This window comes from Peromyscus leucopus, chromosome 14 (genome assembly GCF_004664715.2).
Source record: "Peromyscus leucopus breed LL Stock chromosome 14, UCI_PerLeu_2.1, whole genome shotgun sequence".
Taxonomy (NCBI): domain Eukaryota; kingdom Metazoa; phylum Chordata; class Mammalia; order Rodentia; family Cricetidae; genus Peromyscus; species Peromyscus leucopus.
The window spans coordinates 20,686,163-20,712,122 of record NC_051075.1 but is presented as its reverse complement, the minus strand read 5'-3'; the positions used below and the strand labels follow the sequence as shown (position 1 = coordinate 20,712,122).

General features: G+C 41.8%; 1 protein-coding gene and 1 pseudogene across 1 annotated transcript in view; both read left to right on the top strand.

Moving 5' to 3' along the window:
* Strn3 (striatin 3) overlaps positions 1-25,960 on the top strand; it is an 88,473-nt gene that overhangs the window by 3,535 nt on the left and 58,978 nt on the right.
* Positions 22,152-24,187, top strand: LOC114693354 (annotated as a pseudogene).

The following is a 25,960-nucleotide window of genomic DNA, read 5'->3' as shown; positions in this document are numbered from 1 at the left end:
TAATGGATTCCCCTGGAGCTGGAGTTGCAGGTGTTATGATCCTGGCTGTTGTCGGCGCTGGGACTTGAACTCAGGTCCCCCTGGAAGAAGTGCCATTTCTCTAGCCTGTTTACTTGTTTTAAAGAATGTTACATGGTATATATGATGTTCTCTGCTTCTATTTTTTCCTATACATTCTTTTTCTTTCCTTCCTTCCTTCCTCCCTCCCTCCCTCCCTCCCTCCCTCCCTCTCTCTCTCTCTGTCTCTCTCTCTCTCTTTTTTTTCTGAGACAGGGTTTCCTGTGTAACAGCCCTGGCTGTCCTGGAGCTCCTTTTGTAGACCAGGCTGACAAACTCACAAGAGATCCACCTGCCTCTGCCTCCAGAGTGCCTGGGATTAAAGACATGTACCACTAAATATTTTCATTATTTTATAGGGATACTTTTGGAATAAAATGTTCATGACTGAATTGTTTATATGCTTTTGTGTGTGCTGTGTATATCTTTAAATTGTTTTATTGGGTTAATTAGTTAATAGCATTTCAGATTTGTTTCTGGAGTATTGAATGTACTGTGCTGTTGGTCATTTGCGGGGTGGGATAGGGCCATGCAGCAAGAGCTGCCTGGAACTTGGTAGATGGCTCACACTGGCCTTGAATGCTATTAGTCTGTCTTTCTTTCATTCATTTATTTATTTTTCGAGACAGGGTTTCTCTGTGAAGCTTTGTACCTTTCCTGAAACTGGCTTTGTAGACCAGGCTGGCCTCGAACTCACAGAGATCCGCCTGCCTCTGCCTCCTGAGTGCTGGGATTAAAGGTGTGCGCCACCACCGCCCGGCTAGCTATTAGTCTTTAATTAAGACTGTGAAGTACATACTTAAAGTTTTATGTGTTGAATGTATGTGTTGTATTTAAGATTCAAATTTAAAATTATTTCTGTTACTTTCTTAAAAACAAGACAACTTCTGTCATTTTTAAATGTAGTTCTGAGTACACTAATCATCTACACATCGTTTTTTTTGAAACAGTATCTTGTAATGTTGCCCAGGCTGGACCTTAACACCTGGGTTTTAAGTGATTCCCTGTGTAGCTGGGACTAACATGTGAACACATTTTTTGGCTGTGCTGGAGACTGAAGCCTGAACCTTGGCCATGCTATTTAGTGTGTCTATGGTCTGTGATCGCCTACAACACACAGAGGTCAGAAGACTACTCATGGGAGTCAGTTTTCACTTTCCTCTGTCTGTTGTCAGGCCTGGCGGCAAGCTATTTCCTTTCCATTTACCTGTTAGCCTCATTAGCCTCAGTCTGTAGTCTTGCCCCTTACGAACATTGTAGAACAACACAGACTTTTTTTTTTTTGTTCATGATTGACCTTCAGATTTCCAAATCCTGTGGCTTTATACACTGTATTGGGCTTAAGCTACAGTTTCTACTGTTAATTATTTCTTCCCTGAAGTCTTTTCCTTTAGGACTGGTCTTGTTGGTACACCCCTTTGATCCTAGTACTGGGAAGGCAAAGGCAGGTGGACTTCCCTTGAGTTCCAGGCCAGCCAGGGCTCTCTAGTGAGACAGCCTGTTTGAGACTCTGCCTTCCTGTCTGTCACTCTTTGTTTTCCTTTTACCTGCTTCATCACTTCCGTTGTTTTTGAGACATGGTCTTGCTCTGTATCCCTGGTTGGTATATGCTCCAAGGGTGGCCTCAACTGATGGCAGTCTTCTTGCCTTTCCTTCTCTAGTAAAAGGAATAGTATAGGGCACCACCAAGCCCTGCCTGCTTTTTATAATATTTCCTTTTATTTGTTTCTAGTTGTAATCTGAGGTTCTAAATGAACCTGTATGCCACTCTATTATTTTACCAAAAATCACATTTTTTTATTACATTTTTTTCTGTTGTGTGTGCCTGTGTGTATGTGGGCATGTGCATGGTACAGCATATTTTTGGAGGTCAGAGGACCATGTGAGTCCAGGAATTGAACTTCGGTCAGCAGGCATGGTAGCAGATAGATGCCCTTATCCTCTGAGCCATCTCCAGGGCTATCATCCAATTTTTAAACTACCATATTTACCCATTTACTTCTGAAAACTTCCTAGTGAGGTTGGTGGAACTGGCTTCTTTTTTTAAATTTCTCACACTGAAGTATTGGGGCCCAGAGTTTAAGTAATATGCTCAAATCCATAACTGGAGACAGCAGAAAACAACTGGGATTTAACCCGAGGACATGCTTTTAGCTTCCAGACGTCCCAGGCTTATTTGTAAATTTCCTGTTTAACTTTTCGATCTCAAATTCAACTCTTCATCTGTTCAGCTGATTTTGTATCCCTATTCTTTCTGCAAACTGCACCAGACTTGTTCCATTAATGTTATTACTAGTATTTAGTCAATGAGTCCTTTCCGGGGTGTATTCAGATTTGAGTCTCATTGATTTTTTCATAGTTAGTTTTCAGTAAATATGTGCTGCTTCGGGTTACTTGCTGGGCATATAATTATGTGTGAAACAAAGACTTCACTTTTAGGGAGCTTGTTTTGGAGAGAATAAAATGCTTCAGGTGGCAAATTAAAGGAGACTGAGAAAATAAATGATATTGAAACTTGTATGAGTTTTCCGTTAATGCAATTCTGTGTGCTGGATTAATATTTCAAATATATGCTTAAAAGTAGTGTTGTGATCTCCCACAAACTCTGAATATTAAGTTTTTCAGTATACTGTTACTCATTTCCCCCCTCCCCCATTTTTTTGAGGTATGGTCTCATGTATCCTAGGTTGGCCTCAGATTCTTTAGGTTGCTAAGGATGACCTTGAATTTATCCTCTACTTCCCCAGTGCTGGAATTAACAGCTGTTAAACTGGTTTATATGGTACTGTGAGGCCAGCCCAAGGCTTCATGCATGTTAGGTAAGAATTCTACCTGAGTTATATCCCTAGCCCTTCATTTAATTCTTGCAAAGCCCACCCCACCATGTAGATATGAAGTTTAGACCTCAAGTTTAAGAAATACTGAATAGTACTAAGAGCATTGCACTTGGAAGAAGCAGCATTAGTAGATAAAAAGACTGTTGAATAAGGAGAACTAGATTAAAATGATTGAAATGGCCATGTAAAACAAGCTTATCCTAGAATAAAGTCTCACTGATTTTTAATTTGAGTGGCTTATATAGTATTCATGCATTTACAGTGATATGGGGTCTCTTTTAGCTGAAAAAAGAGGAGGGTAAGGAAATTTGCCTGGATAACCTGTCAAGTCTGACCACTAACCTAAGGAAATAATGCTGATTTATTTTGTGCATTTGATTATACTGCCACTCCAGTCTTTGTTCATAGGACTCCTCTTACCTGAATTCCCTATTCTAATTTAAATTTTCTTCTATCTGGTGCCTGTCTTTTAAGTTTATTCTTTATATTATAAACATAATTAAATTGTTATAACCTTGCTTTAGTATTTTATTATGGAGTGTTTCAAATATATGTTTAAAAAATAGTCTTGTGATTCCCCCACAAACTATTACTCATCTTAACGAATAGCTCCTATGATCAGTCTCTTTCTCCCCTGAGACAGGCTCTCTTGTATCCCACACTGGCCTGTCTCTGTGTAGAGAAGGATAACCATGAACTCCTGAGAATATTGGGCTTTTAGGAGTGTAACACTAGACCTGGTTAATATGTGGTTCTGGGGATGGAACCCAGGGCATTGTGCATGCTGTGTAAGCCCTCTGCCAACTGAGCTGTGTTTGTGTGCGTGTGCATGTGTGTGTGTGTGCGCGTGTGTGTGTGTGTGCGCGCGTGTGTGTGTGTGTGTGTGTGTGTGTGTGTGTGTGTGTTTATCCTTTTACTTGATCAGTCTTGTTTTAACTGTTTCTATCAATTTGCCCTCATCTCATTTTTATCTACCTACCTACCTACCTACCTACCTACTTACCTACCTATTTGGAGACAGAGTTTCTCTGTGTAGCCCTGGCTGTTCTGGAACTCCCTCTGTAGACCACGCTGGCCCTTAATTTAGAGAAATAGGAGTGCTAGGATTAAAGTCATGTGCCACCACTGCGTGACTATCTCATATTATTTTGATGCAGATCTTAGAAACATGTAATTTCACCCATGACTTTTTATTTATTACAAAGCCTATGTGTTGGTCCATATCTGTAACCCTAACATTTGGGAGGCTGGAACAAGAGGGGATCATTGTTAATTTGAGACCAGTCTAATTAGCCAGTGAGTTCTAGGCTAACTTGGGCAAAAGGGAGGGCCTGTCTCAAACAAAACAAAACAAAGCAATATATATTTTAGGAGATAAGGGCTGTTAAACACAGCTGCAGTGTGACTACTATGTCATATTGTTGATAGATTATTAACTCCTTGATTTTATCAAATATATTGTTTAGATGTCCAACTTAGTTAACTTTGGTGTTCTTTTGAATCAGTATCTACCTTGTGGCCGAGGCCATCTCTATCTCTTGGGCATTTCTGTTCAAGAAATTAGACAGCGAGATGGTTCAGTTAGTAAAAGTACTTGCTGCCATGCCTGATGATCTCCGTTTACTCTCTGGACTCTTGTAGTAATGGTGAGAACAGGCTGCTGTAAGCTGTTCTCTAACCTTCGTGTGTGTGTGTGTGTGTGTGTGTGTGTGTGTGTGTGTGTGTGTTTGAATACATATACACATACATATATACTCACGGATGCATGCATGCATGCGAACACACACACACAGTGGGAAGGAGGCAGATCATTGTTTCGTTGAGCACTGTCCTTGTATTGTAGTTTTAGCCTGTTGTATTGCTCTACTTGCTTTCCTTAAAACTTGACTTGTTGGCTCTAGGGGCTTGATCAGAGTTACTTTATTTTCTCCTGTCCTTGGAGGGAGGGATGTGTGGAAGGCAAGCCAGTTTTCCAGATGGTGGTAAGGTCTTTGACCAGAAGGCACATGGTCAGTCATTAGCTTTGTTTTTGTGGCATTAGCAGCTAGTTGATGTTAGGGCTTAGAAATGAATGGTCATTTATAAGAAGCAACATTATTATTTGTTGTGAGATGTTTGTACACTGTGTGAAAATATATTGCTGTGATTGGTTTAATAAAGAGCTGAACGGCCATTAGCTAGGCAGGAGGTATAGGTGGGACTTCCAGGCAGAGTGAGGAAGGAGGAGATAATTGAGGTGCAGGGGAGACACCAACGAGGTATGGAGGGTGTTGACATATAGAATGAACGAAATGTCAATGTAAAAAGCCACATAATAAAATGTAGATGAATAGAAATGGGTTAATTTAAGGTATGAGAACTAGTGAGGAACAAGCCTAAGCTGTAGGCCAAGCTTTCATAATTAATAATAAGTCTCTGTGTAGTTATTTGCAGCCTGGTGGTCCAAAGATAGCCTGACAAGAAAGCTTGCTACTTAGAGCGTTCAACATAGGACCTGTGTAGGCACGGTGTACAGCTCTTTTAAGAGGCCTTGCTACTGAGCACTTGAAAATGGGGTTTAAGAGTTGCAGGCATGCTACTACTTGGTGATGGGAGACTAGGTAAAAATGCCTACCAGAGCTGAGGCTGGTAGACCTCACCGGGCCAGCAGGGCTCTGCAGGCATGAGGCCTTCACTCTCATGGACCTGAAGCAGGTGGAGCCAGCCAGCCATTGTCAGGCCACCTAAGCAGAGCCATGCAGGAGGGCCTAGCTGTGGCCAGGCCACCGCTTAGCAATTTGAGGTTTGGGTCATGAATCAGAGAACACTGCAAGTGTGTGGATACAGAAAGTCAGATCCAGATGGAGAAAACCTCTGAACAGATAAAATATGCTTCAAAATGTGCTTAGATGCTGAAGAAAGAAAAGAAAATGGGTATAAACATAGAAAAAAAGTTTTTTTTTTTCTTTTAAGATTTATTTATTGCTGGGTGGTGGTGGCACAAACCTTTAATCCCAGCACTCGGGAGGCAGAGTCAGGTGGATCTCTGCGATTTCGAGGCCAGCCTGGTCTACAGAGTGATTTCCAGGAAAGGCTTAAAGCTACTCAGAGAAACCCTGTCTTGAAAAACCAAAAAACCAAAAAACCAAAAAAAAAAAAAAACCCAAGATTTATTTATTGATTATGTATACAGTGTTCTGCCTGCATGTATGCCAGAAGAGGGCACGAGATCTCATAGGTGGTTGTGAGCCACCATGTGATTGCTGGGAATTGAACTCAGGACCTCTGGAAGAGCAGGCAGTGCACTTAACCCCTAGCTATCTCTCCAGCCCCCTAGAGTAAAGTAATAGATAAAGCCACTTAATAATGGGAAATACACAGGGCATCTGGAACCTGTATGGTATTTTGTTGACTTTGAAGTTTTTGAATGCTGATGAGTAAACATTGGATTATGGAAGGGACTGCTGAATTAAACCAGCCTATATACTTTGGAGATGTCTTGGCTTCAAAATGGAAGTTGGGAAATGTGTTGCATTGGGGGAAGGGCTATGCCTTTGTTTTCACAGGAAACAAAAAGTTCTGGTTCTCTTTAAAATTAATGAAGATCAAGTTTGATTGGGGGAGACCTGAAAAATCTTGGATAAGGAAAGAAACCAACAGAGGCTACAGGACAGGTGACCTATATGCTGATCCCTCTACTATGGGAACAACTCTGAGACTGGATGAGACATGATAAATCTTGGGGCTGGAGAGTCCTCATGACTTATTATTACATGCCATCCTTTCATATGGCATGGATAGAGGTTTGATTATACAGTCCAAACAAAGAAAGTTAACAGATACCTTTTACCTGATCAAACATAAAACGAAAAAAATCATCTTTAACTGACTTGTACACACTACACATTCCATACTTGTGTTAATGCAGATATATATGTTGCCTTTAAAAGTTTGTGTTTTCAGAAAAAAAAAAGACCAGACACCAATAAAGATAAGTAGCTCAGGTGATCCAGCCTCTTAGAATGCCTCTGTTGCAGTTTTCTCAAAATTCTTCAAAGCTGCTAGCTAAGGTGATCTAGCCTCACACTTTCATAATTAATACTAAGTCTCTGTGTCATTATTTGGGAGCTGACTGGGGGAACAGAGAAAGACTTGTTAAAATTATTTATTTGCCCCCCTCCCCCAGACCATTCTCTATGTAACTGTCCAGCTGTCCTGGAACTTGCTTCGTAGACCAGGTCCTTGAACTCACAGAGATGCCTGCCTCTGTACCCTCCCCCCTCCCCCCCACCTGAGGGCTGGGATTAAAGGCATAGGCCACCACCACCTGGCTGACCATCCTTATTTTTTAAAAAAGTCTTAGGAAACTGAGATAAAAATCCATACAACATAAAATTTATTCTTTTAAATTGTATGTCCTGTGGGTTGTATGTGGGTTGTATGTTCGTGGTCTGCAGTAGTCAGTGTGGTTTCTGAAAATTTTCATCATTCTGTGAGGATCCCTGCAGTTCCAATTTGATCCTTTCTTTGGTAACCACTAATAAGCTTTCTGGGTGATTTGCCTGTTTTGATTTTGGGTATTTCTTTTCTTTGAGACAGGCAATCCTGGAACTCCCTATATAGCTCAGGCTGGCCTCAAACTGAGAGATCTATGTGCCTTTGGCTCTCAAGTACTGGGATTAAAGGCGAATGCCTTGGTTTATTTTGGGCATTTCTTATACATGGAATAATATAATAGGTGTTCAAGGTTCATTCATATAACATACAATATTAATCTCTTTTTGGTAATGCTGCTATCAAAGACGACGATTATATGATTTAAAGATGTTTGTAAAATCCCTAATTGTAAGAATGAGACTTTTAGTGTCTCCCAGATGTAATCTCCCTAAGAAGTCACTTAGGAGATATAATCTCAGATTCCATTCCTGGCTGTTATGATTAGTAGTCTCAGATAGAATATACATTTTTGTGTTTTATTGTGTGTGTGTGTGTTTTCGTGTGTGTGTGTGTGTGTGTGTGTGTGTGTGTGTGTGTGTGTGTGTGTTTTCTTTGGTTTATGTGTCTAGGTCAGAGAAGAACTTTTAGGTGTTGGTTCTCTGCTTCCACCAAGTAGGGCCTGGAGATCCAACTCAAGTTGATAGGCTTGGTGGCAAGCTCAATTATCTGCTGATTATCATCAGTCTTAAATATGTGTTTTGAAAATCCTTGTTTGATAATTGCTTTACAAATTGGCATGCAATTAAAGGCTTTTTAATGGTTTTTTTTATGGTCCATGTCTGCAGTCTCTGAACTTCCTTTCTTCTAATGGCATTTTAAAATTTAACCCAGTATATTCTTTCTCTGGAATTCCAGTGACTTGCCCTGCACAAATTTAGTATACTTTTTTTGTTTGTTTGTTTTTGATTTTTCAAGACAGGGTTTCTCTGTGTCGCCCTGGCTGTCCTGGAATTTGGTCTACAGAGCTCACTCTACAGACCAGGCTAGCCTTGAACTCACCTAGATCTGCCTGCCTCTACCTCCTGAGTGCTGGGATTAAAGGTGTGCATCACCACCGCCTGGCAGTTAGTACACTTTTTAAAAGTTATTTTAATACACTTTTTTGTGGTTATTTTAAACTTTCTGTCTGATACATGAGGCAACTTGTTAATGGAGATGTAATGGTTTTGAATGTTGTCGTAGATTCTGTCCTGTTGCTGTGAAGAGACACCAGGACCAAGGCATCTTACATGCTTTTAATTGGGGCTGTCTTAGAGTTTCATTGGGATAGTCCATTTCCATCGTGGCCTGGAGCATGACGACAGGCAGGCAGGCATGTTTTTGAGCAGTGCTTGAGAGCTTACATCCTGATCTGCAGATAGGAGGATCTGCAGATAGGAGGCTGAGAGAGGCAGCAAGACTGGGCCTGGCACTCCCAGAGACACACCTCCTCCAACAAGGCCCCACCTCCTAGTCCTCCCTATAGAGTCCCTCAGCCAGGAACCAAATATTCAAATCTATGAGCCTGTGGGGGCTGTCCTCATTCACATCACCACAGTTGTGATAGAACTTTTTGCTGGGTTTAAGTGAAATATATTGTATTTAATTCTTTGGCTAAAACATTACATGTACTTGTTAATGAGTGCTTTCTATGTTAAAATCACTCTAATTTATGCACCAATCCTGTGTGACAGGTAAATGGTCATCTCTGTTTTAGAGAGACAGAAACATAGAAGGTTAAATTATGTGCTCCATATTAGTTAGTAGACAGTAATGCCAGGAGCTGTTGAGTTGACCTTGATCAACATAGTACTATTTCTTCCTTCCTTTTTTTTAAAAAAAGATTTGTTTGTTTGTTTGTTTGTTTATTTATTTATTTATTTATTATGTGTACAACGTTCTGTCTGCATGGATGTCTGCAGGCCAGAAGAGGGCACCAGATCTCATTACAGACATTACAGATGGTTGTGAGCCACTATGTGGTTGCTGGAAATTGAACTCAGGACCTCTGGAAGAACAGCCAGTGCTCTTAACCGCTAAACCATCTCTCCAGTCCAGCATAGTACTATTCCAAAGTAAATACTTTATATTCATCGGAACCACCTAGGGGGCAAAGAATTGAAAACAAATGATTGATGGTTAGGTTTAGTGTGATAAAGTTTAAAAGATAAGAGAGCAGGTGGGTAGTAACACTCTGGGCCATCTTTCAAGGGTCTTTGTAAGAATGTTTTTCTAAATATTCTTGGTGAAGACGTTTTAAACTCTGTAAAGCCTGATGAGATACATGGATGGTTTATTCCTGGCATTTGGGAGGTGGAAGCAGGAGGAACAAAAGTTCAAGATCATTCTTGGCTGTTGAGCAAATTGAAAGCTAGAGCAACATTTAAACAGCAATACTCTTCATGGTGAGGGGACAGAGACAGAACTTCATGCTGCTGCTCCCTAAGCAGCTTGGATTCTTCTAGACTTTAGGTCCTTTGACTCAGGCCAAACCTAAGCTCCCTAAGCAGCTTGGATTCTTCTAGACTTTAGGTCCTTTGACTCAGGCCAAACCTAAGCTCCCTAAGCAGCTTGGATTCTTCTAGACTTTAGGTCCTTTGACTCAGGCCAAACCTAGGTACATGGCCTTCACTTTGAAAACAATTTTAAGATTAGCTTGTATAGTGAAGAAGGATTGGAGATTTTATTAGATATTGTAATAGAGGCTTAAATGTGAGCATTAAGAGAAAGGTGCTCAAAAGAAAGTAAGACACACCCAAGTGGTTTCAGTGTTTCTTTTTTTTTTTTTAAACATTTATTTATTTATTATGTATAGTGTTCTGCCTACATGTATGCTTGCAGGCCAGAAGAGGGCACCAGATCTCATTACAGATGGTTGTAAGCCACCATGTGGTTGCTGGGAATTGAACTCAGGACCTCTGGAAGAACAGCCAGTGCTCTTAACCTCTGAGCCATCTCTCCAGCCCCGGTTTCAGTGTTTCTAAAGGGAGGGGGTAGGGGGCGGAATAAGACTTCCAAGCCTAGGTGCAGGCTCTTCAAGGGAGATTTAGTAATTAATAGTCTTAACTTTTGATTTTTTAAAAAGATTTTATTTATTATATATATGGTGTTCTGTCTGCATATATGCCTGCAGGCCAGAAGAGGGAGCCAAATTTCATTCTAGATGGTTGTGAGCCACCATGTGGTTGCTGGGAATTGAACTCAGGACCTCTGGAAGATCAGCCAGTGAGTGTTCTTAACTGCTGAACCATCTCTCCAGCCTGTAAATAATAGTCTTAACATTAGACATACATTCCATTTTGTTGGCTCTCAAGTTACATCTCAAAAGGTTATATGACACCCACACTTCCCACCTCCACACCCCCAGCCCACCTTTTTTTCCTCTTTTGGTAGATGAGATATACTGAGGCAGCTCTAGAAGTGCCTTGGATGGAATTATCTGGTAAGGTAAAACCAGAAGTTCCTAGAGTTAGTTACTCAAGGGCTTGAAGTACTTGTCATTTCCCTGTAAATTTTTGCTGAAATTCCAAAACATTTCAGGTTTATGTCTAGAAAGGGAGAAAGGTCTCAGCTGTTAATTGTACTAGAATTCTCCTCTGTTGTTGAAGTCAGCTTCTGCTGGATTTTAGGGCGAAGGGCTACTTTCTCTTCTCATGTCTGTCCCCAAGGTTTCTCCTGCCTTTCTACCCGCCTTGTCAGCCTGATCTTGTACCCTGATCCCCACCTGGCAGCTGCTGCTTTTAGTAAATGTGTGTCTCTCTGACATTTCTCTGTGTGGTTGATGACAAGTAAACATGAGTATAGTCTTTCTTTGTTGTAAACAGGTGGCAAGGCTGTGTCATGCTTTTTATCCTGGTTATTACCTCCGTGAAGATGCTTTTCCTAACCTACTGATGGAGTATAGAGTGTTTCTTCACATTTGCTAACAGCTGTGGTGTTTAACTAGTCCGCTATTGCTAGACAGTTAGTTGAGTTTATAATTTCACAAATTGTGTTTAGCTTTGTTCTTCTTGAAAGTGTGAGTAACGGGCTTTGGTATTTCATAATAAACTCCACTCTATTGCTCTTTTATGATTATTAGAAGTTGTGAAAAACTTAAAATTTAGGCCTAGAGGTGTAGCTTAAGGGTAGATAGAGCACTTACCTAGTATGTATGAGACCTAGGTTTGAGTTACAGTGTAATAGACGACAGATAAATAGATAAAAATGGAGTGCATATTATCATGGCAAGCAAGTCCAACTAGCCTACTCTGAGTTTATTTAATTTTTATAGATTTGAAAAATTTGTATATTACATTATTTTATTATGGATTGCATTTAAATTCGATTTTAAATAGAGGGCATAGGTGCTTTATCTTTGAAAGCTAATAACCATGTTTTGGTTCCATTAAATTCTAAATTGGGGGGCTGTAGAGATGGCTCACCTGTTAAGAGTGCTTATTGCTTTTGTAGGGCAACTATGTTTTGATTCCTAGCATCCATAATCTGGTGGCTCACAACTACCTGTAACTCTGGTTCAGGGGGTCCCGGGCTGTCTTCTGGTCTCTGTAGGCACTGCATATTGTGGTACACATAAACTCATGCAGGCACACAGGTGTGCAAAATTAAAAAAAAAAAAAGATCTTTGTAAGTCTTGAAATCTGAAAGAGAATTTTTCAAAAGGACTGGTGTGGACTTTTGAGACCTCCAGACCTCACTCCTCCAACAAGACCATATTCCCTCCAACAAGGCCACACCTGATCCTTCCGAACTCTTCACCAGCTGGGGACTAAGCATGCAAATAGGAGTTTAAGGGGCCATTCTCATTCAAACCACTACAGGTAGGGACCTGTAGATGTAATTCTGAACAAAGACCCAGAGGTCAAAGCAGTAGCTAAAAGCTGAGACCAAGACCGCCTTCTTACCACCTGCTGCTGTCCTTCCCTTGAGACAGAGGCCTACTTCCTGTGTGTCTGTCTTTTTATTGACTTTCTGTTCTGCTTTCTCATTGGTTGTAAACCCAACCACATGACCTCCTCGTCACTACCTGTCTATACAGACCTCCAGGTCTCTATGGTTGGTATTGAGATTAAAGGAGTGTGTCTCCAAACTGGCTATGTCCTTAAACACACAGCCTCTGACTGCCATGTGATCGGATTAAGGGCGTGTGCTACCACTGCCAGACTTCTGCTATGGCTTGCTATTAGCTCTGACCCCCAGGCAACTTTATTTATTAACATACAAATAAAATCACATTTCAGTCAAATAAAATATCACCATAGGAACCAGACTCTGTAACACCTCTGTGTTTGTGTGTCTTTAGTTTACCCCTTTTGTAGGCTTTTTGTTTTTTGAGATAGGGTTTCTCTGTAGCCCTGGCTGTCCTGTGCCTCGATCTGTAGACCAGTCTGTCCTTGAACTCAGAGATCCACCTGTCTCTGCCCCCTCTGAGTGCTGGGGTTAAAGGCAGGCACCACCACTGCTTGGCTTGTTTAACCCCCTTTGTTAATTCCTTTCGGGCATTTCATAAAATTTGTAATTGTAAGTTTGTTGTCTTTTTCCTCTAGTAGATTGGTTATAAGTTCTTTGAAAGGATCAGATGATTTATTTCACTTGTATATCCGCTGTGAGAGGAAGGACATAGCACATTATAGGCGTTTGCTAAATAATTGTTAAATGAGTAGAGTTACCGAGAGCATTTCATTAAACAGTAATTTTGGTGTTGTTTACTAGGGGAAGTCCACAGGGTGGAGATAATGTATCGGTGGTGGTGGTGGTGTAGGTGGTGTAGGATGACACCCAGTGTTCCTGGTTTAAATCATGTATGTCTCCTTTTCTCTCTGAGAAGTGGAGTGTTAGAGAAATCTCAGTCACAGTTGAATGAATCTGTTTCGGTTTAACACAAGATCTTTTCCCCTTCAAAACGAGTAACTCTTTGGAGGCGTTTAGTGAGTACAGGTGGTGCTTAGCTCAACTGAAAATGTTCCATTTTGTGTGCTGTAAATCAAGTTTGTGTTTTAAGTACAGCTGGGTGTGGTGGCGCACACCTTTAATTCCAGTATGGTGAGGGGAGGGGGCAGAGGCAGGTGGATCTGAGTTTGAGGACAGACTGGTCTACAGAGCAAGGTACAGGACAGCCAGGGTTACACAGAGAAATTTGGTCTCGAAAAACCAGAAGAAAAAAAAAAGTACATGGGAAAAGAGCTGGGCCTGTAACTCAGTGGCAGAGCTCGAGCCTAGCATTTAGGAGGGCTTAGATTCAGTAGCTAGTATTGCCCCACCCTTTGCAAGAAAACGTCCATTCAGGAAAATACAAATTAAAATTCTTGGTAATTTTGAAGCTGGGATATAGCTGAGTTAGTAATGCGCTTGTCTATCATTTGCAAAGCCCTGGACTCAGTCTTCACTACTTCATAACTGGGTGTGATGCCACACAGGCCTATAATTTAACACTAGAGAGATGGAGACAGGAGACTTAGCTACACAGTGAGTTTGAGACCCTATCTCAAAAAAACAAAGCAAAGGTGAAAAGAAGAAAGCAGCCCTTTGGGCGATGAGGCTGTTGGCAGCCCCGTTCCTTCTCCTTCCTCACTGAAGACGGCCCAGCAAAACAAACACAGTGAAGAGATGCTTGCTTTGATCGTCACTCATCTCCTTTCTTTCTTTTTTCTTTCCTTCGTTTTCTTGGGGGGTGGATGGGCTGGGTTTTGAGACAGGGTTTCTCTGTGTAGCCCGGGCTGTTCTGGAACTCTTTGCTGTAGCCCAGGCTGGCCTCCAGAGATTCAGCTGCCTCTGCCTCCTAAGTGCTGGGATTAAAGGCAAGCACCACCACTGCCCAGCCCATCTTCTCTTTCTTGTTGAACCAGAGTTCTACTGTAGCTCAGACAAGCCTGGAAGTCCCTATGTAGCCAAGCTACCTTGTAATTTAATGTGTAGCCTGGGATAGTCTTGAGCTCATGGCCAGTCCTAATGCTTCAGGCTTCCCAAGTGCTGAGTTGCAGGTGTGAGTCACCATGTTGGCATGCATGTGTAAGTTTCTTTCTTGGTGGTTGTCCTGGAGATTACATTAATACTTTGATTTACAGCAATCTACTTCAGTTAGTACTGGTTTAATTAAAATTGAGTATAAAATGTTCCTATAAAGCTTTATTTCCTTCTTTGTTCGTTGTGCTGTTCTCCAACAATTTACGTATGTTGAATGCAGATTTCTAATTATTGTTTAATGAACTTGCTTTTTAAGTCAGGAAGAAAACCAGCTCAACTCTTTTCACTTTCTATTTTGAAATGGAGGTCTCACTAAATTGTTCAGACTGACGTTGAATTTAACTAGTAACTTGGTTGGGCCCAGATTCACAGTCTTCCCTTTCCTTCTCCCAAGTATTCAGAGTGCAGGGATGTACCAGTGCACTCACCCAGCCTTCATACGGACCAGCAGGAGTCTTAAACTTTGTTTCCTGTTTTTGGCTTTTCTGAGACAGAGTTTCTCTGTGTAACAGCTCTATCTGTCCTGGAACTCTATGTAGACTAGGGTAGCCTCAAATTCACAAAGATTCATTCACCTGCCTCTATCTCCTAACTGCTGGTATTAAAGGTGTATGCCACCCTGCCCAGTCAAATATATATAATATATATATAAATAAAATAGATATAAACACACACACACACACACACACACACACACACACACACACACACACGTTTTTCAAGATGGGATTTCTCTCTGTGTAGCCGTGGCTGTCCTGGCTACTCGTACTGTAGACCAGGCAGGCCTTTAACTCACAGAAATCCTCCTGCCTCTGCCTCCCAAGTGCTGGGATTAAAGGTGTGCACCACCACCGCCTGGCCCAAATTATTTTTCTTTATTACTGTGTCTGTATGTATGGTGTATGTGTGTGTGTGTTGGCATAACTTGTGTGTATAGGTCAGAGGGCAAATTTATGGGATCAGTTTTCTCATATATTGATGTGGGTTCTGGGAGGAGAAATGTGGTCGCCTTTACTTAGCAGTCTCTCCAGCCCTAGGCAGTCTTTATTCTCATAGTCAGTCAGGGCTTGAGTCTACGCTGCTGGGCAAGCAGGCAGTCCTTCTTTCAGCTCTTTGAATTCCTCACACTTCCTTCCTTCTTAGTTTCCAGTTGGAATTCAGCTGTGATGAGTCACTTTTCTTTGGATGTTTTCATGATTTTTCTCTTTTTCACAGACTTTTGACAGTTTGATTATGATGTGTCATATTGTTAATTTCTGAGTTTATTTTATTGTAATTCATTGAACAATTGTTTTTCCTCACATTTAGTAGAGTTTCTGACTTTTCAAATCATTTTTCTGCCATCTCTCTTCTTTATTCTCACTTATTGACTTATTTAGTTGTGTTCCACAGGTTTCTGTGGGTTAATTTTTCTTCATTTGTTTGAGCCTCAGAGTACAAAATTTCAAATTGTCTGATTCTTCTGTCTGCTTGTATCTGCTCTTGAGTCAGTTTATTTATTGGGTTTCTTTCTATCACTTTTCCTCTTCCTTTTTTCTTTTCTGAAGACAGTGCCTCATAGGTTGTAGGCTGCCCTGGAACTCTCTCTTTTCCTGTTTGTGTGGATCCTGAGATTGAGCTGTTGAGAGTTTGGGGTTTTCTCAGATCTTTCTTCACCAAGTACTAGTTATGTGGCATAGTCTTAAAGAATCCCAGACTATGTTGCAGTATTTCAAATCTCTACACCTATCTCATTGCAGTTAAGCTTGTAGCTAAGATGTCCAACAATTGTCTGGTTTTTGAGGCAAAACAAGCAAGCAAACAAACAAAAAACTTGTTTGCATTGGACAAGTTCAGCATCAGGTCATGTAAGGACGCTGGTAGAGTTTTTAGGAGTGCACCTGGCATGGCAGAGAGTGACAAAACTTTAGACTTTTGAGGCCAAGTTGTACTGGGTAGACTTGAGGCTGACTCACTCACCATCCTCCTTCCTTCCACATCCCTCCTGAGTGTGCCCTGCTGGTTCTGGCAGAGGTACTTGGGAGGGGTTCCAGGCCTCTTCTACCCCATCTACTGGCTTCTGATTTTCACTGTCATTGTGGGTTTTGGTTCCCATAGCGTCTGTGGAGTGTCACTAGGTTGCTGTATTTACCAACATCCAGCTACATATATTACTTAAACATTCCTGGATTGGTTAATTTCCCTAGTACAGGAGTAGTTCACTTTTATTCTTTGGCTAGTGTTCTTACTGCTTGTATGGAACACTGAATTTCAGTTTTCTTAACTTCAACTTCTACTGACATTCCTTCTATGTTACTGTGAAACTACGATCTGTAGTAACACCAGCCCTGAATAAGTGATGTAAGAGTTTCTTCTTCATCTTAGAGGGCTCAAAAGAATATAGGTATTTGGTATTTTTTGGGTGGAATGGTCATTCATGAGGCCACAGGAGATGTAGGAGAGGCTCAAGAAAAAGTTTATTTTATTTTCAGGTCCTACATACAGAAGGTACAACAGTACTTTTCAGGGTTCTCCAGGGCAGTTAAGAGGTACAGGATAGAAAGGGAGGGCAAAGGTTTAGGTCATAACCTTTGTTATGGTTTTTCATAGAAGGGCAAGACAGGTGTATGTTAGGACTGATTTGAGTCATTTTGGGAGGTTCTAAAATACGGAATGGGTTGACTCACTGCTGGCTCTAAGGTGATTAAGGCCTGGTTGCCTCTCTGGGCATTACAGGCCCAAAATGAGGACTGTCTAGTTTGTGTATAAAGGCAGGCTCTCCACTGAGTCTTTGAGGTCTGTAAGAATTGGCTAGTTCTGACGGGGGCATTCTCCCTAACCAGAAAAGTTTTGAGATGTCAAAATACAATATGTCGGAAAAAGAAGACATACTGGGGATAGAAGAGTTTCGTGTTAATCATCCCACACACTCAACCCATTTTTCCAGGTTCCAGTTACTTCCCCTTTCCCATGTGAGTCCTAACCTTGGCATAACAGATCCACCTAAGTTGAGAATTTAATTTTGATTGTAGTCAAGATTAAATTTTGATTTAATTTTGATCTACTACTCTTGTGACTATTCTGATCCTGGTTGTCTTTTGTGGCTTCTTGCTATAGGAGAGAAATGTCTGGAGCAACTGAAGAACTTTCTGGCCATTTACTTTCACTTCTTGTTATATTTTTTTCAATGTTTTAATTGTCTTTTTACAAAAATTAATTTTTCATGGTTCTCTGCAATTACTGTTTTCCTCATACTTCAAAAATGCTTTTCATATATTTCATTTTCTAGAGAAGAGCTCTGTTGGCAAAATATGGCTTTTAATCTAAACTCCTTCTAGAACCTGCCTGGATTTTTAGTAACTCACTTTTAAAAATTTATTTTAAGAGTCTCTGTGTGTGTTGGGGGGGTCGCCTTGGGGAGCTGGAGTTATTGAGCCACCAGAGGTGGGTACTGTGAACAGAACTTGGAAGCAAATGCTGAGCCATCTCCCCAGCTCTTCCTCTTTTATTTAAAGAGATATAAAGCAAAACCAGTAAGAAGACCAAAATGGTACAAAGCCTAAATGAAAGACTTTCCCATGTAGCCCTTTACAGAAAGGACTTGTCAGCTTTTGCCTTGTCTTCCACTGGGAAGCTACCTGGGTTACCACATGGGGAGTTTTTATTGGTTATATTTCTGCTTTTGCTAAGGCCTCTGTTCTGTTCAACACCGTTGATGGTGATTGGCAGCTGGGAAGCCAGGTTGTTGGTGACCTCACTTCGTTTTCAAGTCTGCTTTCTTTTTTGGTTTTTTCGAGACAGGGTTTCTCTGCGTAGCTTTGCGCTTTCTGAGCTCACTTGTAGCCAGCTGGCTCGAACTCACAGAGATCCGCTGCTCTGCTCCGAGTGCTGGGATTAAAGGCGTGCGCCACCACCGCCCGGCTTCAAGTCTGCTTTCTTAAGCCGTTCTCACCAGTGGTTGGAAATTGGGCATCTTCTGGTACCTTAGCTAACGAGATACAGCTTGGCGTGCGGGGGCTTTGGGGCTGCAGTACAGTGTGGACAGAAGGTTCAGTTGGCCCTCTTTAGGAGCTTTGCAGTCGGCAGAGATTTAGAAATGTCCTACTTTGGGGCAGAGGGTTAGGCCCTTATGTCCCTGTTTGGAATAATCATTAGGTGAAGGTGACTTGGGGAGGCAGCTCAATTGAGCTCCTGAAGGAAGAGAACTGACAGCTGAGAGCTGTTTGCTTTCCGGTACCACTCCCAGCAGCTGGGCAGTAGTGAACCCTTCCTTCCAGAAGGGATAGGTCACCACATCACTGTGACTGCTAGATGCCCTTTCATTTAAGGAGAACAAAAACAAAAGCCAGTGACGAGCTCCCCTGCCCCCTCTCCTTCCCCTCCTTGCCTTTGACCTCCCTCCTCTTTGGTGCTGGCTGGGACTGAACTAGGATCTCCTGCGTGCTGGGAGGCGCTCCACCATTGAGATTGATTTCAGTCCTCTCCCCCCCCCCAAAAAAAAAAAAAACAGGGTTTCTCTGTGTAGCTTTGCGCCTTTCCTGGAACTCACTTGGTAGCCCAGGCTGGTCTCGATCTCACAGAGATCGCCTGCCTCTGCCTCCCGAGTGCTGCAGTCCTCTTCTTATTCTGAGATAGGGTGTCACTAAAGTGCCCAGGCTGACCTTGGACTCACTCTGTAGCCCAGACAGGCCTAACCTCTGATTCTCCTGTGGCAGCCTCTTCAGTGGGTGGTAATGGGTCTCTATCACCAGGCATGGCCTTTAAAAACAACAACAAAACTTTTTTTTTTTTTTTTTGGAGACAGTCTCTGTGTAACCATCTTAGGTTGGCGTTGAACTTTTGATCTTTCTGCTTTAACCTGGGATTACAGGCATGTATGATTATACCTGATTTTCTTCTATAATGAATTAATACTTCTCAAGAAAAAGCTGTAGAATAGAGTTCTCTCAAGTTGTGTGTTTTTGTTTTTTAAAGAGTATTTGATGGCAGGGCGTGTTGGTGCCCTCCTTTAATCCCAGCACTTGGGAGGCGGAGACAGGTGGGTCTGAGAGTTCCAGGACAACAGCCAGGGCCACACAGAGAAACCCTGTCTCAAAACAGCAAAGAAAAAAAGATTGATACTCACACAGGCATAGAGTGTTACACATTTTTACATGTGCATACGGGTGTGTGTGTGTGTGTGTGTGTGTGTGTGTGTGTGTGTGTGTAAAGACAACTCTCCCGCTGTTGGGACCTGGGGATCAGGCCTGCTCACAGGTATCTCTACTTGCTGAGCTGTCTCTACCTTGCTTTCAAGTTGTATACCCTCAAGATGGGTGGGTGGTATTACTAAGGCATTTTTGAAAAGGCTATTTTGATTTTAATGTGTATAAATGAATTAACCATTTCAACATTGGAAATGTCACAATACAATCCTAAAATCATAATTGTAGAAAATGAATTTAGTTAGCGTATCATTAAATTTTTATATGTATTTATTTGTGTACGTATGTGGTCATGCACGTGCTCTGGTGAGGGGGGATGTGTGTGTATGTATGTATGTGTGTGTATGAGAGAGAGAGAGACAGAGACAGACAGACAGACAAAAGACAGCCTGGGAGTTGGTTCTCTCCTTCCACCATAGGGGTTCCAGGACAAAACTCAGGTGGTCGGTTGGTGGTACTCACTAAGCCTTTTAGCCCTGTTGTCAATGTATCTTAAAAAGACATCCAGTTCAGCCTTCACATTTAACAAGTGAAGAAGCTAAGAAAGACTAATGGTCATTTATAAGAGCTAGTTAGTGATAAGTAGGATTCGAATATGTATGTCTAGATGTCTAGTGTACCTGAGATCAGTATCTTATTTCTTCACTTGATTTTCTATAATTCCTAAGAAAAGAGTATTGGAGTTCTTCTAAAACTGAGTAATTTTTTAAAATGGCTTTTGGAATCATCTTGTTCCTAGGAACAATGTTAAACAGTATACAGATACTTTAGTACCAACAAGTAGTTTCTGGAGGGATAACATTTTGGATGATTTATTTTTAACTTTTCAGGAAGAGAATTTCACTTTTAACTTTGGAAACATCTCCTAATGACTGAGTGATCAGGTAATGGAAACTCTTCACCATTTGCTGGCTGAATCAGTATAAGTAAGAAGTCTGAGTATATATGAGAATTAAATCAATATTATATGTCTAGTGCAGAACTGCAGACCATCTGTATCATTACTGTTGCTTGCATCAGTTTGCATTTGAATTTAATGTTCATGTCAAGTAATAGTCCTTTGATTGTTGAGGATACTAATTAAGGATACTAATAATAGGTAGTTTAAAAATAAAATTTAAGTAAAGTTAAATTGATTTCTAATGTGGAATAATTGTTTTATAATAAAAGGCAGGAAAATGACATGTTTTGTCATGAGTTAATCAGAAGTCCAAACATTCCAACCTTAGAAGAATCATTGTTACTGTTTGATTTTTGCTTTCTGAGACAGGGTCTATAGCTGTAACCAACAATCTTATTAAATAAGAAATACAGAAACAATGTAAAAGAGAAAGGCGAGAGGTCAGAGTTCAGAGATAAAATCTCACCCTTCCTCCTGCGGTGTCCCAGCTTCCTGAAAGAGAGCTATATCCTGTCTGTCCGTCTTTTTATAGTATTTTGTTCTGCCTTCTCATTGGTTGTAAACCCATCTTTTTATAGTACTTTGTTCTGCCTTCTCATTGGTTGTAAACCCAAACATGTGACTGCCTCGTCACTGTCTGAATGTACAGCCCCCTAGGTCTTAAAGGCATATGTCTCCAATGCTGGCTGTATCCCTGAACACACAGAGATCTATGGGATTAAAGGCGTGTGCCACCACCGCCACACTCTGTCTATGGCTCTAATAGCTCTGACCCCCGGGCAACTTTATTTATTAACATACAATCAAAATCACATTTCAGTACAATTAGATTACCACCACAAGGGTCTGTCCCTGAAGCCAAGTTTGGTCTTGAACTCATGATTCCCTTGCATCTCTAGGAATGGGATTACATGCATATGCTCCCATAACCTATCAAAATTCACCATCATTCTAAATACACAGCTTGGTGGTATAAGTATCTCATCCTGTTACACAACTAGCCCTGGAGTCTTTCCTCTTTCTCCCCAGCTCCTGCCATCCCTCATTCTACTTTCTGTTTCTGAATTAGTTTTCTAGTGTGCTGTGTCTGCATAAATCTGACCACTCTAGATGCATCATGTAAGTATACGGCACCGTATTTTTCTTGTGACCCCCTTGTACTTATACTGTCCTCAAGGTTCAACCATGTGTTGTGTCATTTGCCAAAATTTCCTTTTATTACTGTGTTCTCTCTCCCTTCCTCCCTCCCTCCCTACTTCACACATGTGTGTGACAGATTCTCATGTAGCCCAGGCTGGCCTTGAATTGACTTTGTAGCTGAGGATGACCTTGAACTTTTGATCTGTTTTCAAGTGCTAGGATCACAGACCTGTGTTACCATAGTGTCTGACTGAGACATGTTTTCGTTTCTGGATTAAGCCAAGAGGTACGATTGTTGTATCACGTGGTCGTATTTTTTTTTTTTTAAATAATTTATTAACTTTATTTTATGTGCATTGGTATAACAGTGTCAGATCTCCAGGAACTGGAGTTTCAGACAGTTGTGAGCTGTCATGTGGGTGCTGGGAATTGAACCCGGGTCCTCTGGAAGAGCAGTCAGTGCTCTTAACCACTGAGCCATCTCTCCAGCCCCGGTCGTTGTGTTTTTAAGAAGGGACTGGAGAGATTGTTTGTTTGTTTGGGTTTTTGGTCTTTTTTTTTTTTCTCTTGAGACAGGATTTCTCTGTGTAGCTCTGGCTGTTCTGACACTTGCTTTGTAGACCAGGCTGACCTTGAACTCACAGAGATCTGTCTGCCTCTACCTACCAAGTGCTAGGATTACAGTGCGCCATCATTGTGTGGCATGTGCCTACAATTTTAAGTCTCTGGAAGTTGAAGCAGGAATATCTCCAAGGTCATCCTGAATATTGGACATTAGTCAGAAACTCTTTGAAAAGCAAAGTGAGAGCAGAAGGTCATGTGACTGGACAGGCCCACCCTCTCTGCCAACATGGCCATTCCCAGACCCTAATGTGGGAAACATGCACAGTGACTTGATGGATCCTGTGAGCAGAGAGATGTGCAGTGATCGTTGAACTTGCTTGATTCATCAGGTCAAGGGAATCCAGATCAAGGTGTCAGGAGAAAAGGTCTTGCAAAAAGTGCTGAGGACTTGTCTGAACAAGAGGAAAAGGTCGAACAGAAAGAGAATGAAACCCTGATCCTTGGAGACCTACTCTGACAACTGTAGTTGGCTGGCAGCTGCAGTTGGTGAGATCTGTGAGGAGGGTCTACAAGTGCTGGAAGACCTGACAGCTTCTGGTCTATACTCCATCTGATTTGCCCTGAGTTCCTGGCCTCCAGTCTGGTTGCCAATGATTCTTCTGCCTGGGCTGTAGTGCTTACACACTGAAATGTGCAGCTCAGTGGTGTGGCACATCTTGTATAGCCCAACCAAGCAGATGCCTGGATGCTGATGTGCCAACACCAAAAGGCCTCTGAGTGTTTTGATGTCATTTATCTGGACCCCTATGGCAGACCGTCCACTTCCTGGATGCAGCAGTGCAGGCTATGAATGATGGAGGACTGGTGTGTGTCACCTGCACAGACATGGTAGTATTGGCTGGGAACAGCAGAGAACAGTGCTACAGCAAGCGTGGAGTCCTGGCCCCCAAGAGCTGGGCCTGCGATAAAATGGCCCTGAGAATTGTTTTGCATAGCGTGCATCTACATGCCAACTGCTACCAGCGCTACATGGTGCCACTGCTCAGCTTCAGTGCTGACTTCTGTGTCTGTTTTTTTGTGCTCATCTTCACAGGCCAGGCAGAGGTTAAGTCCTCAGCAAGCAGGCCCTGTGTTCCAGTGTGTGGGTTGTGGAGCCTTGTGCCTGCAGTGCCTTGGGAGACCCTGATGGCAAGGTCAAGTTTACTGCAGCCTATTGTCCTCAAGTGACCTGAGCGGGACATTGTGTACAGTGACCACTAATCCTGACTGCATCCACACCTCTAAGTGAATCCAAGGTGTTTTGAGTGTTGGTACTGAGGCTTCCCATTGTTCCTCTCTACTACACACTGGACCAACCGAGCAGCACCATCCACTGCAACACACACACACACTGCTTTCTGCAGCTTAAGTCAGCTTTCCTTCACCCTGGCTTCGGGGTCTCTCTCCCATGCCTTTAAAAATACAGTGAAGACAGATGTGTGTCCTGTCTCTCCCCCCCCCCCACTAACTCCCCCAGCTTTCTGGGACATCATGCTGGGAAGACTGTCCACTGAAACGGGAGCACTGTCAGAAAGCAGCCCAGCATTCTGAATTCTCGCTATGAAGCCCAGGCTGAAGGCCAACTTCAACATCTGGGAATACTTCAAACCCAGCTCCGCCAGCAAGGACTCAAGCACGTCCAGGCCAGTCCAGAAGCCAACTGGGGTACCTGGCCCCGTGCCCAGTCTTGGGGCAAAGCTGCAAGTAAAAGGTCTGTAGGAGAGGTGGGGGCTGCTACAGAATAAGTGGAAGGAGCCAGCCCAGGGGGCAGCTGCCTCAGGATATTTCCTTGCAAACAATTCAAGGATGGTACCTGTCAGCGAGGGGACCAGTGCTGTTACTCAAACAGCCCAGAAGCATCTGTGGCCTCTGCTTATCCCTCCCTCCCTCACACTGACTGTCCAGAGACCACCACCAAGATCTCCACTGGACTAGAGGCTGCTGATGGGGGCACTACTGGGCCAGGTGTGGACTGAGACAATAAAGAGATAGCATAGCACCTTCAAAGAAAAAGCAGAGCGAAAAGATGAGGGCTGCTGAAGTAGTTTAAGTTCCTGGGTTTGCTGCCCCAAACAGAAAACAAAGACAGATAGAACATAAAATAAATACTAATTTTTAAGGAGTGTGGGGTAGTTGGAAAGGGCTATTGAGATGGAGTCAAGTCACTTGCTAAGAGACCTGATGACCTGAATTTGATCTCCAGGATCTGCATGGTAGGAGTGAACCAACTCCCTCAGGTGTCCTCTGACTACCACAGCTGCCTTGTACTGCTTGTGCACTCTCTCACATATATAGGAAATAAATAAGTGCAATTAAAAAAAGAGTTGGATAAAAGATAAGTCGTGTAGGATTTTTCTAAATGGCTGTTCAGATTATTAGGTTTCTGTTAGTCTTGAAGGAGTAGTACAAGTTCAGCTGTCCAAGTTATGAGAACAGTGCATTCCATGAAAGTTTATATTTTGAAGTGGTTTTAATTAGTGGTTAGTGATCTGGCTATTTTCTTCCTGAGGTGTTTAAAATCTACCCCTCACAAAAAGAACTAATTTGTGATTGTGGTGGTTTGAATAGAAAACCCCCCTCCCCCCCATAAACTCATATTTGAAGACTCGTTCCTCACTCAGTTGGTAAAACTGTTTGGGAAGGATTAAGAGATGTGGCCTTGGTGGTCAGTGTTGTCGGACTTTGAGGTTTTCAAGACTGCCAGTGCTCTCCCTCCTTGGGGATCCAAATGTAATCTCAGGTGTTCTGCTGCCATTCCTTTACTCCGCCATGGACTCTCACCTCTGAAACCATACGCCCAAATTAAACATTTGGTTCTGTAAGCTGCCTTGGTCTTGGTGTCTTATCACAGCAGTAGAAAAGCAATTAAGGCAGTGATTTTATTAATTGGTAAATTTTAAATTCTTATACTTTTTTTTTATGTGAAGGAGTAAACTTAACCTTTTTTAGGCCATTCTTGTGGGAAGAGGTCATGGAATTTTAGAGACTTAAAGGCTAGGGTATCTTGAAATACCTGCAGTGTGATTGGTTGTGTATCAAGTGAGAGACACTTGTGCAGGGTTTGTAGCTCTGGCTAGCTTGCAACTATGTAGTGTAGCCCTCAAACTGGCAACCCTCATGTCTCATTCTTCATGGTGTGGTGACAGGGTACACCATGGCCCACTTTCTTAAGTATAGAGACTGTTCATTTTTTTAACCCCCCTGGATATTTTTAAATTGGTTACATGAATAAATACTGATTAGAAATACCTGACTCCTAAAATTTACAGTTCTTTAGTCTTACTCATGTTCAGGTTCTCAGATATTTTAAATATGTTCTTAATTTTGATCATTAGTGTTCTGAATTAGTATTGAGTAAGTAGTAAAGTCTCTGAAATTACAAACATACTTATTTGGATCAAATGAATTTCCCTTTAACTATATAAAACAACTTTGCCTTATTTTAAAGTAGAATATCAAAAATAAAACAAATACTTCTAGGCTAAGATTGTATCACAAATTGTGGGGCTGGAGAGACAGACAGCTCCATGGTTAAGAATACTGGCTGCTCTTTCAGAGGACTCAGGTTCAAGAGGATCCAGGTCCTCTTCTGATCTCTGTGAGCAAAGCAGTCATATACCTAAAAATAAATCCATAAACTTAAAATATTAAAAAAAAATGAATTGCATGTGTAAGATTATTCCTGTATTTACAAAATAGAAAACAGCAGTTTGCAACATTGTTCAACAAGAAAAATGTTCATTCGAGGATATAATTGGCTTGCTTAGTGTGCGTGAATGGAACCTCAAGGGAGTTCCATCCTCGGTATCACATGAGATTGG